The sequence below is a fragment of the Staurois parvus genome, unplaced genomic scaffold, assembly GCF_062004578.1.
Source record: "Staurois parvus isolate SC_StPar_1 unplaced genomic scaffold, SC_StPar_1.0 ptg000064l, whole genome shotgun sequence".
Lineage (NCBI taxonomy): Eukaryota > Metazoa > Chordata > Amphibia > Anura > Ranidae > Staurois > Staurois parvus.
The window spans coordinates 6,957,676-6,976,759 of NW_028317860.1; the positions used below are offsets into that span (position 1 = coordinate 6,957,676).

Sequence of the window (19,084 nt, forward strand, 5' to 3'; positions counted from 1 at the left end):
GCCTAGGCAATCGGACCGGAAGTGGGAGCGGGTACCTGTCAAATTCGGGTGCCCGCCCCCCAAAGGTGCCAATCCTTAATGGGGAGCGGGGGAGCAGTCCTTAAAGCAGAACTTCCCCTTTGGGTGGAGCTGCACTTTAACACTCGTACATGCATTTTCATGCCATTGTCTTATTGTCAGGAATCACATGGCAAAGCACAGAATACGGTCCTTCCTCATGTTTGTGACGCAGCACGACGCGCAGATGTTGATGGCCTCATTGGAATGAAGGTATGTTTGTGACACATGCGGGTTTATGGAAAACGCTCAGGTGTGCCCCAGGCCTAACTCTCACAATGGAGGGCAGACCCTCCGGGCAGTATCTGGGCTGTGAGCTGACACTACAGGGATGAAGCAGCTCATAGGATACACTCCATTACATTTTACCAATGTGCCTGGTGTGTGTTCAGCTCATACCCTATGACAGGGATAACACAGCCCCATGACTGACATCCTGTAAGGCGGTTATCTCCTGGTTATGATGTGCTTGTAGTGTATTGAGTAGCAGAGGCAGCTCCTCCTGCCCACTTGCCAATCACAGCACTCCTTTGCCAATCAATGCGTCCCAGGGAGCGCGCCGGATGATGACGTCAGAGCCGTCAGTGGCTGGAACCACAACACCTCCGTCAGCTGCGCAGCTGAGCCTGCCCGGGATCGGGCTGTGAGGGGGATGGAGATGCTGAGTGATCGGACTCCGGACTCCTGAGCTGTCGCGACCCTGGACCGGGGATTGGAGTCACGAAGGATCCGCTGGGCCGCAGCTGTCCTCCGGGAGGAGCAGTAGTCAGTGGGGGGCCTGAATCTGGTAATGACGGCTGTCCTGGCACTTGTTGGCTTCTCATTAATCTGTGTGATCATGCTCTCTGTCATGTGTCCTCCAGGATTTCTGCACACCTGACAGATGCCTTGTGTTTTATATGTAATTCAGTGTATGGATTTACTATGACTAGAACAGCTGTGCATGGTAGCCAATCAGATTCCAGCTTCAGCTTGGTCAGTTAAGCTTTAGAAATGAAAGCTAGAAGCTGATTGATTGCCACACACAGCTCCTCCAGTCTTAATAAATCCCTCATTGTATTGCAATGCAAGTTGTAGAGCTATGCTTGTGTATCAGTGTAAGATCACCCTTGTGTCCGCCTGCTCTTCTGTATAAAAAGGGTATTTGTTTAATCCCCTCTTCAATCCCTTTCCAGGCAAGACATAAAGGTGCCACTTCCTGCTGGATGGTTTATACTAAGGCCTCGTTCACACCATACGTATAGAAAAACTGATGCACAGATTTCACTTGCAGAGACATCCGTTTACATGCATGCTTCAATGAGTTTTATACATGTTGCAGATTCTTGTGCTGAAAAGATCTGCATGTGATGCTAGTGTTGTGTGAACAGAGCACATAGAGAACAATTGATTTCATTGTGTCCTTGCAGAGCGCATGCAGAAAAACTGACATCTCTACACCATGGTGTGAATGAGCCCTTAAGCCCCAAACACATGATGAGAATATTGGATGAATGATCTTCTGTTTTGTTTGTTTTTTTGCATGCTAATCTCATATTGTAAACAAAATTATGAAAATCCTCATACAACAGAATCAAAATTCTAAAGTGATGTTATGTATTTGTAGGAAAACTGTACTGATTAACCTCTCTAGCGGTCTGATTATGTCAGTATTTCTGTGCTCAAAGCGGTACATTTTTTGCATGGAAATATGTCGTTTTTTTATTGCAGGCCTGTAATTCTTAGGAATAACTCACTGAAATCTGTCCGAACAAGAGTCTAGTAAACATCCCAGGTATGATAAAATTTGAAACATAAAATTATAATATAAATAATCATAAAAAATAATAATATAATAATAAATTTAATTTAATAATATTATCAAACCAAAAACACTGACATTTGAAATATAGCGCCAAGTTTGCACATCGCTGAGTTCAGTCACAAAATTGTTTTCAGTGTCTGATGACGAATTTCCCCACAAACCATTATCACTCAATTCTAAAACCACTTTTGACCTAAAGGGATGCCATGGATGCTTCTCAGTGTCCAGGCAGAAAGAACAGTAAAAATGCAGGCAGGGCACAGGACAAGCACTACGGACAAAATGTATGTGAAATGGTTTGATACAGTAATGTTATACTATCAGAATTTAGTGTATTGAGTGACTGTCGCTTTTAAAATGTTTGAATTTCCTGCCTGTTCCGTCCCCCGTACGTCCCGACGCTCGCAGGGAACGGAAGGCGGATGCCGGCATCGGTTGGAGGACATGGCTGGGGACGCTGCAGGGGGGACATCGCGTGAGCGCAGGACAAGGTAAGTGCTGGAGGGATCCCAGAGCAACTCTGCAGTGTAATCCTGAGTGTAGCTCGGGGTTACCACTTCTGGTACTGAAAGTTATCCCCGAGTTACACTCGGGAATACCTCCAGGGAGGTTAAACAAAAATCATACGATCTGGTATCGTACAAGAAAAATCCTTGTGCTTGTCCCTTCGAATGATTTCAGATGAAAGCTGTGTACTAATGATCAGATTATTGTACAGTCACTTCGAAAGCAGTATTTTTCGTACGATTTTCTGATCATGTGTAATAGGCTTAAAGTGGAGTTCCACCAAAAATAAATAAATAAAAGTCAGCAGCTACAAAAACTGTAGCTGCTGACTTTTAAAATACAGCCACTTACCTGTCCCTCAGTCCAGTGGTGTCCTCACCACTGCTGGTTTCACCAGCTGTCTTCTCTCCCTGGCGCTTGCATCTTGTGTGTGGGCACCAGGCTGTGACGGCTTGCCCACTGCGCATGCGTGAGAAGCGCTGAGCTTTGTGAATGTTCCCATAGTCTTCTGGGACCTGTCACGTGTCCTAGAAGACTATGGGGAGGGAGGGGAGGAAAACTTCTGCTTCCGATCGCCTAGGCAATCGCAGCACAAGTGGGAGCGGGTACCTGTCAAATTCAGGTACCCCCTCCCCCCGCTCCCCAAAGTTGCCAATCCTTAATGGGGAGTGGGGAACAAAGGCTTAAAGTGGAGCTTCCCCTTATGGGCAGAGCTCCGCTTTGTCAGCCTACCTCCTCCTGAGCTCAGCATGGATCATGCCCCCCCCCCAGTATTTTGTACCTGCAATATTGATTTGTAGAACCCTCATTATAGAGGATCCAAACAGATCAGTTTAACAGTTTCCTAAAATGGTTCCATTCCAAACATTTTGTGAGAGAGAACTGTCACAGGTGCTTGTGATAAAAACCCAACTGTCAAACTGTCATGCTTAAGGCCTTGCTCACAGCATACATGCAGAAAAACTGATGGAAACTGACATGCAGATTTCACCTGCAGAGACATCAGTTTTCATGCGCACTTGTTGCAGAAACAAATCTGCACGTGATACTAGTGTTATGGTGTGAATAGGGCACATAGAGAACAATTGATTTCATTGTGTCCTTGCAGAACGCGTGCAGTAAAACTGATGGCCCTAAACTGTCGTGTGAACGGGCCCTTAAAGTGGTAGTAAAGTCTCATTTCTGTTTTCACCTACAGGTAAGCTTATAATATAGCTTACCTGTAGGTAAAATTAATATTTCCTAAACGTGAACCATTTAGGAGATATTCTACAGAGCAGCAGCCGCTGACATCACCAATGCATGTGCTCTGAAGGAACGGCATACCCATGCCTTTCCTTCAGAGCACTGTGCCATGGCCGAAACTCCCACGCACATGCACACTCAGCCATTCAAGCATCTGCAGCCCGGGAACCCGGAAAGAAGAGCAGGTGAAGATGGAAGCCCTGTCAGCAGTGACAGTGTCCCCCTGGAGCGCTTTGTTTTAAGGAAAGTTTCACATAATGTGCTAGTATACAATGCATACTAGCACATTATGATATTACTTTGCAAGGGGAAACGTTTTTTTTTTTTTTGGGAACAAGTTTACTAGCCCTTTAATAATATATACAGACCAGGAGTAAGTTTTGCTGGATGAAGGAGGCAATGCAGAATTTATTTGAATGTTGGCTGCCAGGGTAGTGTCAAAGCTGAAGATAACAATGACTTAGTATGTGACTTTTCTGTCTGATATTGTGTACAGATTCCTCCGTTCACCATATATAATAACCACTTGATGCCAAATCACAGGCATGTACGTCATTTGCTGTTAAGTGGTTGTACTGGATTGATGGGGGGGCGGTGCAACAGTCGTAAAAGCAATCTGAGTGGCTTACTAGTTGCTGTATTGCAATTACAAAAAATGGGAGAGGACATCCCCCTCCTCCCTTGACCTTCCATGTCTTCAACAGGCTGTCCCATCCCACTGGGACACCTGATCGACCAGCTTAATGATTAAAGAGCCGAACAAATCGGAACCGCTTCGTTTGGCTCTTTGATATAGGGAACTGGAAGCGATAACCTTCCATCACTTCCGGTTTACCTGGAGCTAAACGGCGCCATTTTCATAAAAAGAAAAGCTTTTCATTACACCGACCTTAGTGTGATAAAATGCTTTTAAGGGCAGAAGAGGGATTTGGGATCTTATTGACCCCAGATCTCTCCATAAAGTGTACCTGTCACATGCCTATGTTTACATTCCTTGTGACAGCAATGAAAGCGATTTAAAAAAATATTAAAGGTTAAATTCACCTTTTTAGACAAAAATAATAAATGCTGATTTTTTTTTTTTGCAATTAAAAAAATATGCATTTATTATTTTTGTCTACAGGAGCCTGGAAAGCATTGCACCAGAGATCAGTATTATTATTATTATACAGTATTTATAAAGCACCAATGGTTCGCTCAGCGCTGTACATTACAGAGGGGGACAGAACATGTGACAGAACAATACCAATACAATGCAAAACATGAGGGGATTGAGGGCCCTGCTCTTTCGAGCTTACAGATCACTGATGCCATGCAGGTCTCCTGCAGACCTGTCAGAATATCTGCTTGCCATACGGAATGTATGAGCAGTAGATCTTCTGATAGGAAGCTTCAATGAACTATCAAGCCTCTCCACAGTACTATGGTAGTTTATTGAAAACTACAAGCCCAAAGCCGCTGAGGCTGTCAGGACTTGCAGTTCATTCATTCACAGAAGCCCTTGAATGAATGATGCAGCTGTGTAGGCGGAGCCCAGCACAGCCACTAAGTTTTCAAATTTGACAGATAGTACAGGGAGACTTCTCCCCATGCTATCTGTCAGAGGGAGGGGGGCAGCTGCAGCTATGGGAACATGTTACATGTTCCACCCTAAAATCGGGTGGAACATATAACATGTTCCCAAAGGTGAACTTATCCTTTAAATTGAAAGTGTAAAAATTATTTAAAGGAAAAAAAAATAAAAAAATTCCCCGCAAGCCCCCCAGCAATCATCCCACACATGACCACGGTATAACCACGAACAGTAGTTCATGGGCAGTAGTTCTAGCACCAGACCTCCTCTATATATCTTTAGTGGTAACCTGTAAAGGCTTTTAAAGCTTCGCCTATGTATAGTAAAATGTGGTTTGTCGCTGTTGCACAGGTGTGCGCAGTTTTAAAGTGTGACATGTTTGGTATCTATTTACTCACCGTAACATCATCTTTTATATTTTGCTAAAAAATGGGTTATGTATTGTGTTTTTTTGCATTAAATTAAATTTTTTTTAATTTTTTTCCAAAAAATTGCATTTTAAAAACCTCTGCGCAAATATTGTGACATAAAAAATTGCAACACCCACCAATGTATTCTCTAGGACCTCTGTTTTTAAAAAAAAATGTATAATGTTTGGGGTTCTAAGAAATTTTCAAAGCAAAAATACTGATTGTTACATGTAAATAAAGAGTGCCAGAAAAGTCTTGGTCTTCAAGTGGATAAAGCATATGTGCACATTAGCTGCACCTCTCCTTAGAAAAGCCTCTTCTTCCTCAGCATTCTTCAGTTAAGCATACTTTACAGCCTCCTTTGAAATGGTTCTAAAGCCTGAAGGTTTTTTTACCTTAATGAATTCCTTTATACTTATCTAAGCATTATCTCAATCCAGCAATGTGCATGAGAGCAGTGGCTATCCTGGGTCTCTTCCTCCTTATTGGGCATAGCGAAAGTAGTACGAACCATTGGCTGCTGCTGCTGTTAATCATAGTAAGGGAGGAGGGATCAGGGGTGGGGCTGAGACAGTCTCTCTGTACCTGTTGACACAGCCAGCTTGAGAGCGAGCACACAATAGTGCCCCATAGTAAGCAGCTTGCTTTGGGGACACTCAGCAGAGGGGAGGAGAGGACCGCACTGGCAAGGGATCCGAGAAGAGGAGGATCGGGATTGCTCTGTGCAAAACCAATGTATAACATGTTTGGTATTTAAAGAACAAAAAATCTAATTTATTAAGTTATTTCAGGTACTTATATAGCGCCGTCAGTTTACACAGCACTTTACACATATATATTGTACATTCACGTCAGTCCCTAACCCTCAAGTGGCGTACAATCTAAGGTCCCTAATTTACATTCATAAATGCATACTAGGGCCAATTTAGACAGGATCCAATTAACTTACCAGTATGTCTTTGACGTGTGGTAGGAAAGCAGAATACCTGGAGGAAACCCATGCAGGCACAGGGAGAACATGCAAACTCCAGGCAGGTGGTGCTGTGCTTGAGATTTGAACCGACGACCCTAGTACTGCCAGGTGGGAGTGCTAACCATGTAGCCACTGTGCTGCCCATATAATAAAATATTAAGCTTTAATATCACTTTAATGCATAGTGCAGCAGTCCCAATGATGTCTATTGGGACACAAGTGCTGCTCCCAGTTTGACACCCTGTCTACGTTCAGGGTTAGTGTCCCCACACAGATTTCAGCAGCACCTGTGTCCATGTAGCCACTGCATCCCAGTTGACCTCAATAGCACAGGCACACATGGAAACTCTGTGCGGGTAAACACGTCCCTCACATGGGGTACACAATAATTCACCCTGTGTAAATAAGGCCTAAATGTAAAGTTTAACCTGTTTATATATGGAACCCCCCCCCCCCCCCAACATGCAATGAACTTGTTAAATAAAACCTTTTTCTTTTCATTACATGCCTTATTTTAGACTCAGTGATGTTATCACTGGGTCTCTGTGCTTCTCTGTGCAATGCAGGTACATCGTGGCTGGTGGGAGGAGCAGGTAAGGTGCTGTAGATAGCTTCCTGAAAGCATCACTGCCCTATGCCTCAATAGTCCTTTCAAAGTCTTTAGCCCTGATACAAGCAGTGTGCTGGGAGAAGTTGTGCAAAGATCCAAAAGCCTTGATGGGTGGATGTCAGTCTGGAGGAGTGGGCATCCCTAGGCAGGATGTATTTGCTTGCAGATGATTTGCTGCCAAGGATAGTTCAACTGGGGAGTAAAGGGCTAGATGACATTGGATGCTTTTCCTTCTTATTAGTGTAAAAGATCTTCCAATGTTAGCTCACATGATTCCTTCTAAGACTTCTGATCCCTGAGCCTGGACCATTGGGCAGAGAGGATAAGAACCTTTTTGTGTGTCTGTGTCTTTGCAGTGCCGGTATTGTGACATTTCTATTAAATAAGAAGACCTTTTTGCCAATCGCAGGGAGTGGCTGTTAATCAGGAGGGTGCATTAGCATGCCAGTGACACTCCTCTAGTAGAACTAGTAGTGTGCTGATGTAACCCCTGGGCACAATGTACTTTACACCTTTATGATGACCAGGACAGAGGACAGAGGAGGGGGCTGCGAGGTGCAGGGCATCAAAGGGCCTACAAGTCAGCAAGCAGAGTCCAGATTTCCCATTGATGTGGAAATGATATACCTGGACATCCAAGGGAAAGGGATCTGGTGAGGCTGGAACTGGCCTATAAGTAGTATCACTGGATTGCCACCCCACTCTGTCAGTAAAGAAGCAGCCGACTGTCTGTAACTCATAACTGTAAAGCCTGGTATACATGGTAGGTTTAAAAAAAAAACTGAGGGTCTCGCCAGGAGATCTTGTACTAACGATGCGATTTCAGTACAGCGATTCCCCCTCCCTGCCAGAATACACTGATTAGCGCTCGCAGCCATTGGCTGAAAGCACTGAGCGGCTGTCGGTTTTCCGGTGACAGAAGCCAGCCAAAAGATCAACTTCTGTCAAACAAGGACTTGTACACACTGGCTGAATTTCAGCCGGTATCTACTGAACTAGTTTTGACTATTTTTGGCCCTTGTGTACGGGGCTTCAGTCCTGTCAGCATGTTAGCACATGAGCTGTGCAATATAACTGATTGGCCATGTGCTGCTTCTGTGCTGTACAGGCACTGCAAGAGGCTGATACCAAGTCACCTTCACGGACTTACACTTGTTGCTTTTAAAAAATCTTTTTAATATACTTTTATTTTTATTAAACACATACCAGCATATGTTTTCTGTTTTTATGTGCCTAGAGTTCAGTTTTAAAGGAAGCTTATAGTAAAGAACCTGGGGGGGGGGGGCTGCCGTTTCTAATACATTAATGATACTAAAGGCTTTAGTATTCTCTTTTTTTTTTCTTTTGTAATAGAAAAAAGGCCATACAAAACTTTTCTGTGCACTTACACTGCACAGAGCTGTCTATTACCTCCTCTTTCGGCAGTCTTCCGCTGACGTTGTCTGCTTCTCTCTGCTCTCTGTGAGCCAGGTGCTAAGGAGGCACCCGTGTGCGCTTCTGAGCCAGGCTGTATGCATCCATAGACACACACACAGTGCCAGTAAGCCACAAAAAAAAAAATCCTCTTTAGCAATACACACCAAACTGAGCATGTGCAAAGTGACTACACACGATATGTATTAACAGGAGATAAGAGGGGGGCACTGGAAGAAGGGGAGGATCAGACAGCCTTTTTACACAATGCAGAGGATTAACCCCTTATGTTCCACAGTGATTATAACAAGCATGCTTTACTGCATATACAGACTGATTTTACTGTGGTGGGTTTAGTAACACTTTAAGGGCCGGTTCACACCATAGAAAGTCAGCAGTCCAGATGCATTTAAGTATGCACATTTTGACGCATTCTGGTTGTGTGTTCCAGTTATTTTTTTCCCCTCTGGTTTTCCTCAACCTAATTAAGGATATAAGCATTCCGGTATGTTTTTGCTGCGTTTCTGGAACTGACCAAACTGGTGTGAACTATGCAATTGGAAACCATGTAACCTACTATCAGTGTGTTTTTGATGCAGAAAAAATGCACTGGACTGCATGTGGTGTGAACTGGCCGTAATTGCATTTTTGGCTATAAAATTACATTAAACCCCCAGGATATTATATAGTTTCTGAAAGCAGTGAGATTTCCTTTCACTTCCTGTCTCAGAGTCAAACCAGGAAGTGAGAGGAAATTCCTCTAAAGTGAGGGAATCCCTTGTTTTTTTCCTTCTATTTCTGTTCTAAGGACAACCTAAAATTTGGGATTTTCTTTTACTGTCACTTTTGATGATAACAGTAAACAGCACAAATAGAGTGAATCTTCCTAATGGGGGCACTGACAGGGGTTCTAATTCATTTACAAACTATCCCCCCAAAAAAGCCAGAGTTAGACTTACCGGTAACTCATTTTCTAAAAGTCTCCTTTTGAGATGTTGAGCTCCTCCTTCCAGGACAGGAAACACAGAACCCTAATGGGTGGACCTCCAGGCCTCACTCTTCAGTTTTCCCAAGAACCACAGGAAGGCACTAAAATACATAACCATTTATGCATAAATCTACATTACCGTACAATACTAGGGTGGGAAATCTCGGCTGTCCTGGAAGACTTATAGAAAATGAGTTACCAGTAAGTCTAACGCTGGTTTTCTCAAAAACGTCTTCCAGGACAGTCCATTGAGACCATATTCAAGACCTTGCCCACTAGGGCTGGGCTACTGCCTGTAGGACTTCGCTCCCAAACGCCTGATCCTCACTAGAAATGAGATCCAGGCGTTAATATTTTGCAAAGGTAGAGAAACTGGACCAAGTGGCTGCCTTACAAATCTGTTCTGGCGAGTTACCAGCTCTCTCTGCCCAAGATGCTGACAAGGATCTGGTTGAGTGCGCAGTCTCTAATAAATGATACGATTCCATGATAGCCATCCTAATCCATCTAGCTACGGTGGATTTGGAAGCATTGAAACCTTTCCGCACTCCCATGAAAAGAACAAAAAGAGAATCTGATTTTCTGATCGGTGTGCTTTACACCACTGCATCCGACGCTTTGCAAATTGATCGAAAAAAGTAAAATAATTATGTTTCAAGTAGAATTCAGTACTGTCAACTAAAAAGTGGGCCTGCCTAAAATTCATATTAAAATTAATAGACTAATACTAATACAGTAATACTGTAATGCTGATAAGCCAACTTTATGTGGGATGGATGTATACAATGATGTATACAATGATGTCTAAAGAAGCCCAATTATACCCTTCTTCCCAGTTATAATGTTTCAAGACTTCAATGACATGACCAGAGTCTCTAATATATAATGGAAGTTGACAAACCATTGGTTGAAGAAAGATATCAATGTATTTGGATAGACCATTAACCTCCCTAGCGGTCTGATTATGTCCATATTTCTGTGCTCAAAGTGGTACATTTTTTTGCATGGAAATATGTATTTTTTTTTATTGTAGGCTGTAATTTTTAGGAATAACTCACTGAAATCTGTCCGAACAAGAGTCTAGTAAACATCCTGGGTAGGATAAAATTTGGAACACGAAATTCTAATTTAATAAATAATCATAAAAAAATAATAAATTGAATTAAATAATATAATCCAACCAAAAACACTGAAATTTGAAATATAGCGCCAAGTTTGCACATCGCTGAGCAAAGTCGCAGAATAATTTTCAGTGTCTGATGGCGAATTTCCCCACGAATCATTATCACTCAATTCTGCAAATAGTTTTAATTTAATTAGACATTTATATATAGAGACCATATATAAGGTGCAGCGCTATAATAACATATAAAACACAAAACACAAAAGTGCCAGTATCAAATCACACTGCGGTGAAGCTAGGTGAGATGAATAATAGTCTCAAAATTAATCAGAAGTGGGGATCCAAACGATCCTGGTAGGTGCGTGGGATAAGATTCTGTGCAGCACACGGTGAATCGGAGGTAAGGATTACGCACTCACCAGAAGTGCGTCAAAAAAACGCATGTAGGTTTTATCCTGTAATATCAGAAAACGATCATCCGTTGCCAAGATAGGGATAGAATCCTACACCTTCCAGATCGCCCCTTGGGTATGTGCTTCAAGTTTCATAAGCGCATCTCAGGCATATCACCATCCGGGGTCCCCTTTTAAGGCAGATTCTGCAAGTGGGGACTCTCATAGAAGAGAGCCCAATAAGGGACACCACATAGTGTAATACCGTATGAGCTAGGTTTATTCAAGATGAAGCATGAGAAAAATACACAGGAGTAAAGTGGAACACTGACCAGATACTGTAAAGGATGACCACCAGCGGTGGTCGGACGTCCAGATAATGCAGCCCCGCTGACGCGTTTCGTGCAGTGCACGTTATCAAAGGGTCCTGGGCTTGCATCGTCGCAGAATAATTTTCCCACGAATCATTATCACTCAATTCTGCAAATCGTTTTAATTTACTATCGCTGTTCTCTAGCTCGTCTCAAACCACTTTTGACCTAAAGGGACGCTGTTTGGACACCATGGACATTTGTCAGTTTCCAGGCAGAAAGAACAGTAAAAATGCAGGCAGGGCCCAGGACAAAGCACTAGGGACAAAATGTATGTGAAATGGTTTGATAAAGGAATGTTTTACTATGTGATTTTAGTGAATGTCACTTTTACAACTTTCAAATTTCCCACCAGTTCCGTCCCCTGTACGTCCCAACGTCGCAGGGGACGGAACCCAGATAACAGATGCCGGCATCCGCCGGAGGACATTGCCTGGGACACTGCAGGGGGGACATCGCAGGAGTGCAGGACAAGGTAAGTGAAGACGAGATCCCGGAGCAGCGCTGCAGGGTATTCACGAGTGTAGCTCGGGGTTACTGCTTGTGGTACTGAAACTTTACCCCGATCTACACTTGGGAATACCGCCAGGGAGGTTAATGAAGCTGTTGGTGCTTGCTACCATTGGTCTTCCTGGAGGATGATCTTATGATTTGTGAACTTTAGGGAGACGGTGAAAATAAGGGGTTATTTTCTATCTAGTTTCATTTTACTTTCTATATATTTGTTTAATTCTTATTTTTATTTACATTTTCATATGTTTTAATTTTTGGTATCTAATGAATTTTGTGTAACAACAATTTTTTACATTTTTTTTTTTAATAATCCAATGCTTACTAACAAATGTCATCATTTTTAATTTTCAGTTTTTAATTTTGAGTTTCTATAGCCCAATACCATTTTATGTATCTTTTCTAATTCTTGTTATTGTATAAGTTCCTCTATACATAATCTTACTTATGGATGATTATAATATAGACAATTGTGTATCTGTTTATAATGGGTTTTACAAATGTAGTGGTGGATTATCATGTTTTGTTCCGCCCCTTGTTAGCGCAGGCCCATTTGTTGTGTTCCTCTATGTAAGCAAGCTTGTGGCCACTGAGATCCATGACTTGAGAAAGCGCATGCACGCATTGTCATTACCAGCGATGCTTGCGGTCCAGCCTGGCTTAGCGGTTCGTTTCCATTTCCAGTTGGGACAGCTGCATCACTGTGATCACTTTTACCAAACATCCCGGCTCGGGGGGTATAGGTGAGCGGATATTCCACCTAGCCAGGCAATGGGTTCACCGCTGTTTCTGGATGAGTTTCCTGCTTTTAATGAATGAATTATTTATGGAATAAATTTATACCCCTTATGAAGCATATTGTGGGGTCATTATTGAACATAAGCTACAGCTTCTTCAGCACTGGTCTTTTTGAAATTGTTTATCACTGTGGTACTAGCAGCCAAGGGCAAGTGGCTCCCATACATTTGGACTATTAGCGCTTGGACTTTTTGCTTCCCTTGATTTTATACACTTGTGGCCATGGAGGTGATTGGAACACCTGAATCCAAAGATTTGGAGGGGTGTCCATTACAGTGTATATGCAGTAGGTGGTCTTTAACCTTTTCACGCCTGGCCGAACGCAAATGCGTGGCCTCCCAGCGTCTGGGCCTAGGCGATGAGCGGCCGCACATTTGCGTTCTATTAAAACAAATATATGTGCTGAGAGAGCGCGCCCTGCGCGCTACCAGCACACCTGTCTGGTACTCACGGAAAGATCCCGATCTCCTCTTTCAATCGGGACCTTTCCTGATCATGTCACGGCGATCACATGACCCTAAACCCCGCCTCCCTGCTTCTGAAACCTGGGAGGCGCTGGCGCCAACGGATTAATGTCAATTCCCTGCACATATGCATCCATGGAGAATGACTTCCTTTGCTGAGAGCATGCTCATCCTCAGCACAGCGACTAAACCATAGCAGGTAGCTCTGTTCATTAATCACAATCTGGAGCTTCCAGTTATGTGACCTCTATAATAGCCAATCACAGCAGTCACGTGATCACAAAGCCCACATCCAGCCCTGGCATTCAGATCCTGTTAAAGGGCAGGGAGGCAGCAGCAAAGGGTTAAGCTAGCTGTGTGAATGGGAACATGGAATAATTATAAAGTAGATGTTTGGCTTCTGGAATTTTGGCTGCAAAAATGGAAATCCACTTTAAATCTAGGACTGAAAAGAAAATGAAAATAAGAACCACATTGCGTACTTTAGTTCTGACAAACCATTTTTCTTTTCTACATGGTCAAACACTAGACTCGCAGTGTAAACAAAGGGACATGTACTTACTTTAATTAGGCTGTCCATCTTCCCTGCTGGATTACTGCAAAGTGTTATATGCTAGAGACACTTCTAGAAGGTTGTATTACTTTTACCTTTTGTAAAATGTACTCTTTCCCCAGGCACATGTGTTATAGTCTCTTTACATTCAGAGAAAAACAATACAAAATTTCTTTCAACCAACATGCAAGGCGAAAGTAAAAATGAAGGGGTTACCTCTTATGTGGCTATATATTTTGAGGTTCACGTTTTTGGAAACACATTCTATTTCCTCTGCAGTTCAGATGATCAGCTGATGGACTTGTAGTTTAAATGGACCATGCGTGTACTGATCAGCATGCTCATAGTCCATTTCCCTCCAGCTTACAAGCGGACAGCCAGTACACAGGTACAGCTGAAATTGCAGTGCAATACTTTGCAGACTCCAGTTAAATATAATAATAATAAATGCACATTTCTTAACCTGCCAAAATGTGGCTTTATTATTTTTTTAAGTAAAAGGTCAAATTAGCCTTTAACCTCTTCTCGCCGTTAGCTCCTAGCCCTTTAAGAGGATCTAAATGCTGGGAGGCAGAGGCGGGCATTCTTATAATGTGACCGCTTTGATTGGCTGTCACGGTGGTCACATGATTGGAGTCAGTAGATGAGCATACTGTTTGCTGAAAACAGCTTTTTAAACAATAGAGTATGTTTCGTATTGTTGAAGAAACATTACAAATATTTGCAGGGTGACGTCAATAGAAAATGCTCAGCCTAAATTTTTGAAAAATTTTTGAAAAAACTACTTGTCCAGGGACTAATCGGTGCCCCAATCTACTTGTCCGGATAATTTTTTTTTTAACCAAAACTGTATTTAAATCGGAGGTGATATTAGGAATATCTGGGGCTTTTAAAAACAAAAGGGGCTTTTTGGCGACTTAAACTTAAAATATTTTTAACATTGCGCTTTTTATCTCCTCCTCCCCTCCCTGCCTGTCTCCAGCACCGCCCCCGGGAACTAGCAGGGAAGGAAGAGACCTTGCAGTATAATGAGCACCGATTGGCTGCTCCTCAGGAAAGGGCTTATCCTTTATCCCTTTCGTTGCCAGAGCCCTTTTTGCATTTTTTGCCCAAGTTTAAAAAATAATTTTAGGCCTGAAGATTACACAAAACCCCCAAACATATATTTTCTGAAATCAGAGACCCTAGAGAATAAAATAGTGGTAGTTCCATTTTTTTATGCCGCATGATATTACCGCAAGATTTCAGTAAATAATACATGTAAGTTAATTTTAGGGCACAAAAAAAACAAAATACCCTATTTTTTTTGTAAACATAAAAGACGAAGTTGCACTGAGTAAATAGATATCCAGCTTGTCAAACCTTAAATTTGCGTGTTCGTGAAATGGCAACGAACTTCAGTACACTATATTTTCTATAGGTCGACATTTTTAAAGCTCCTTATAGGTCATCAGTTTAGTGTTACGGAGGAGGTCTGGTGCTAGAAATATTGCTCTCTTTATTGATTACTGCTGCTGAATGCTTCCACCTGACAGGTGAGCCCGCTGCTTGCTCGCAGCAGGGCTAATGCAGGCCATAGATGGGTCGAAAATCGGCTGATTTTTCGGCCAAAAATAAAATCGGCCAATTTTCGGATCGTTAGTGGGCTAATTGTTCGGCCGTTTTTTGGTATTTTGGCAGATTTTTTTTATCGGTAAAGTTGGAAAAAAAATCGGCCGATTTTCGCGGCAATGATGGGCAAATCGGCTGATCTTTTTACCGATAAAAAAATCTGCACATGAGCAGTGACCTGCAAGAGGAAGAGGATGAAGAAGAGGAAGAGGATGAAGAAGAGGAAGAGGATGAAGAAGAGGAAGAGGATGAAGAAGAGGAAGAGGATGAAGAAGAAGAGGAAGCGGATGATGAAGAAGAAGCGGATGATGATGAAGAAGAAGAAGAGGATGAAGAAGAAGAGGAGGAAGAAGAGGAGGAAGAAAAAGAAGAGGAACTCCAGTCCGGCAAAAAATGTCCCTGCAGAGAGCTCCGCTATTTCTTTGACAGTTCCTTGACATTTACAGCGGTTGCAACAATGTATCTATTTGTTTTCGAATAAAAACATCTGTATCCTAAATGGATACAAATACATTGTTGCAACCGCTATAAATTTCAAGGTACTGTCAAAGAAATAGCTGAGCTCTGTGCAGGGACACTTTTTGGTGGCTGTAGATGGGATGAAAATCGGCCGATTTTTTTATTTTTATTTTTACCGTTGCTGGTAACGTCGGCCGCTTGAACGACCGATTTTTCGTTTTTTTTTTTAAAGAAAAATCGGCCGATTTTCGACCCATCTATGGCCTGCATAAAGGTAGGAAAAAAACTACATGCCCGACGCCCAGAACTACATGTCCTGGGCATTGGGCAATAGGAATCAGACATCCCTGTATATAATATAGCATTGGGTATATTAATCCATTTTTATTTTCTACATCTTAATTTGTTTTTTATTCTACCTTTACAAGCAGGTTGATGTGTTCAGAAAAGTTACAGCACCGGGTACTTGTGTCATTAGAGTAACTGTTTTCTTATAGAAATGGCTTAAGGGTTTGTGTAGATGAAACATGCTTTCAGGTGCATTTATGATCCTTCTGCAAGGGTTTTTCTGACCTTTTTAAGCTTTTGTATTCCCATTGACTGTTATGCCTTCTTCGCCCTAACTGCTGTTGCTGTCATTTTTGAAGGATAGCTTGGTTTGCTTGTAAATGTGTAGAGGCCTAAAGACAACAATTAATAGAATTGCATGCATTGACGGTGTACAGTTATTAGAATTGTTTCCTTGCTAACTCTGCTTCCTTCTTCATTTGTCTTGGGTTGCACAGCTGGAAGTATAGGCATTTGCACAAAGTAAGGTACAGAGATGGGTATCTGGATTAGAGATATAAAAAGGTGTACAGAGAGTTAGAGGAATTACATCCCCCATTCCCCCCTACATTTTTTTGCTGGGTCCAACAAATCCAGGGTTTTTTTTTGGGGATGCACTGCTGCTCACCTGGTCCTGCGTCACCTTTTACAGATTCTTGTACCTGACTCCCTGATGATGCATGTCCTGCGCCGTGTCAGGGGGGTGGCTGCAAGAACTAGGAAGGGATAGCCAGTGTTCTGATGAAGTGCTGCGGCACATGCACTGTGGAGTACCAAGGGTTCTCCTGGGATTTGTGGCATAAAGATCCCAGGAGGCTACGGGCAGCAGAATGTCATGCTCACACTTTGATGTAATCAAGAATAATGCACTCATGAACTTTTTTTCCCCCCAAAATAGGTAATAAGAAAAAAACAAAAAAAAACCATGATTGTGGAAGAGGGGGTTATGAGTGGAATGGCAGACTGAGGGTGCGGAGGGTAAAAGTCTAATTTAAATAGCCACAGATGAAACAGTAACGCATACATGCATACACAAGCAATTAACCTGAAACTATATGAATTCAATGATGTAGTCCTTTTTGATGGTTGATGCATGCTTCTGCATGATGGAGTCCTTGCTTGGCAGACTGCGGGAGCAGACTTCACATGATCAAGTGAACTATTTCCTCCCACAGTTTTACTTCTGCCAACTGAGCATGCGCTAGCCGTGCTGCGCCCCGTGATTGGTCCCGTAATCTCTTGGGATCTCTGACATGTCCCAGGGGGCAGCGGGGGAAGAAGAGAGGAGGAACTTTCACGTAATTCGCCTAGGCAGCTGGAGCAGAAGTAGCAGCGGGTATCTTATTTTGCCAGATACCCTCCAAATACGGCGAGGGGGGGGGGGGCGCACGAGGCAAAAGAGCGGAACTTCCCCTTTTGGGTAAAGTTCTGCTCTAACACTAAATGAATAAAGCTTTCATTCATATGTTTGCCTGGAGTGAAATCTATGCACTGTATAGGGATATACCAGTACCAAGTATTTTCACAACTAAATACGCCCCTGATACCCGAGACCGATATTTTGCAGTACAAAATGAATGGGTGCAAATCACAGTGCAAAGAATAGCATGCAATTTGAACAAGAATGCGGTGCGATTCCTGGCAAAATCGCATGTGGTTTCGCCAATGCTCCTGTGTGAACCCAGGTTTGTCATAGCCAGAGTTCACACAGTAGCAGTATGGGAAACCTCCCTGCAGGCATCCCATGCTGTCACATGAGGAAAAGCTACTTCATAGGTCTGGGGTTTCAAAATCCCAGCAGCTTTCTCTGCTCTCCTTGCAGCAGGTTAGACAACTTCTGATTGGTCAGCACAGCCACAGTAACCAGTCAGAAGCCATCTAGCCCATACTGCCATCCTTGCAAGAAGAGGAGAGAGAGCCACAGGGATTTCAGATCCCCAGACCTGTGAAGCGGCTTTTTGTTGTGACAGCATGGGATGCCTGCAGGGAGGTTTCCTGCACCTCTCCTGTGTGAACTCAAGCTATGACAAACCTGGTTTCACATACGAGCGGTAGGGAAATCAAATGCAATTTTAACAGAAATTGCACTGTATTCCTGATCAAATCGCATGCTGGTTTTTGCAGTGTAATTTGCGCCTATTTGTATGGACCCATATGTACTTGTTTGACAGAAATCACTTTGATATTTGATGTCACAAAAGATGTCTATTGTTGACTGTACTATTTTGTAGTTATAGTATGTTCACCATTAACAAGAAGACATAATAATGCCCCCAAGGTGTATTTCATATATATCGTAAAAGGTCGGTATCCGATAACCAACATAGTGATGTTAATGGGTGCAAGGGCGAGTCGAGAGCAGAGGAAAGGCACCAAGCCTTTGATTCCAAGTCTTTCCTTGTTCTGTTCACATCAACAAGCCTTTCATTTGCCGAGTTGGAGCTGACGGAGCTAGCACAGAGTGCATTGCTGATGCCATATCATTCAGTCAAAGGGTATTGATACACAATGACTTGGGGGCACAAGTGGAGGGAGATGGCCTATCACCCTAAAATTCTTCTTGTGCTGCTTTGCACTATTGTTTGGTGTCAGATGATTTCCCACCAAGCTTGTACTGTTGGGGTAGGAGACTGGAAGGAAATTTGCTGCAAAGATTTGCTCTGCTCTTATTTATATTCCCCATGTCTGCAGTCCAATTAATAATAATAAAAAAAAGGCATGATAAAACGTTAAAGCGATTACTGAAGTTTTTTTGTTTTTTTGGGGTTTTTTTTTGTAAAATAACAAACATGTTATACTTACCTGCTCTGTGTACTGTTTTGCACAGAGCAGCCTGGATCCTCCTCTTCTTGGGTCCCCCGCAGGCTCTCCTGGCTCCTCCTTTCTGTCAGGTTCT

General features: G+C 42.8%; 1 protein-coding gene across 3 annotated transcripts in view; it reads left to right on the plus strand.

Moving 5' to 3' along the window:
- Nucleotides 1-610: 610 nt before the first annotated feature.
- The window catches only part of AKAP11 (A-kinase anchoring protein 11), a 102,829-nt gene continuing 84,355 nt past the window's right edge, over nt 611-19,084 (plus strand). For 2 of the 3 annotated variants that reach the window (XM_089668823.1, XM_089668825.1), the window contains exon 1: nt 611-844. The gene's annotated coding sequence lies outside the window, so the exon portion shown is untranslated. Of the gene's footprint in view, nt 845-1,767; nt 1,832-19,084 lie in introns of all 3 variants that reach the window. The other variant, XM_089668824.1, reaches the window with a different exon arrangement.